Here is a 379-nt window from a genome sequence, read left to right as displayed (position 1 = left end):
TAATTGTTTTATTAGCTGTTATTAACTGTTTTATTAGCTGTTATTAACTATGTTATTAACTGTTATTAACTGTGTTATTAACTGTGTTGGTTTCACTGTAGTGAAAGGTCGTGGTGAAGATCACTGGTGTCCTCCATCAACAGCGACGTCTGTCTCTACAGTATAAAGTGTGTTGTGTTGTAGTGAGAGAACTATTAAAATGATGAATAGTGAATTGTGTGTAATTATATTTTCTGACGGTTTATGATTGAGAAAATAATAATTAGTTGCAGCCACATGTAAGAAATGAAGCTCAAAGCGCTGAGTCTCTGTTATACACTGTACTTGATCTGTTGTCGACTGGCTGACTGAATGTTTTCGCTCTGATAAAGAGAAGCTG

The 379-nt window shown here is 34.8% G+C and overlaps 1 protein-coding gene across 1 annotated transcript in view; it reads right to left on the bottom strand.

Moving 5' to 3' along the window:
* The window catches only part of LOC147818788 (uncharacterized), a 9,577-nt gene that overhangs the window by 4,558 nt on the left and 4,640 nt on the right, over positions 1–379 (bottom strand). The gene's annotated exons all lie outside the window — the stretch shown is intronic.

Source organism: Seriola lalandi, unplaced genomic scaffold (genome assembly GCF_002814215.2).
Source record: "Seriola lalandi dorsalis isolate HSWRI2012SDOR001 ecotype SW California unplaced genomic scaffold, Sedor1 jcf7180002054475, whole genome shotgun sequence".
In the NCBI taxonomy this organism is placed as follows: Eukaryota; Metazoa; Chordata; class Actinopteri; order Carangiformes; family Carangidae; genus Seriola; species Seriola lalandi.
The sequence above is the reverse complement of the archived record's forward strand: the minus strand, read 5'-3'. Positions and strand labels throughout refer to the sequence as shown.